Source organism: Fulmarus glacialis, unplaced genomic scaffold (genome assembly GCF_000690835.1).
Source record: "Fulmarus glacialis isolate BGI_N327 unplaced genomic scaffold, ASM69083v1 scaffold43189, whole genome shotgun sequence".
Lineage (NCBI taxonomy): Eukaryota > Metazoa > Chordata > Aves > Procellariiformes > Procellariidae > Fulmarus > Fulmarus glacialis.
In genome coordinates, this window is record NW_009234687.1 from 1 (window position 1) to 304 (window position 304).

Below are 304 nucleotides of genomic sequence, written 5' to 3' on the forward strand. Positions count from 1 at the left end.
TGGCCTCAGGGAACCTGCCCGCCATCCCCATCAGCTTGAGACGCAGAGGGGGATGAGAAGGGCCCGATCATCCACCAAAGGGGTCCCCACGGGGTCCCTGCAGGGCATCGCTTGTAGCCTGGCCCCGCTCTGCTGCTCCCCGTCCAACTCTGTCCCCCCTTCACCAGCCCAAGGAAGAGAAACAACACGTATGTGCAACTCAGAGAACCATTTCACACCCAGGTTTATGTCCTGGATACAAACAACTTGTGTATCTGCAATATATAGATATATATCTATATACATATATATGTATTTTTTTTTT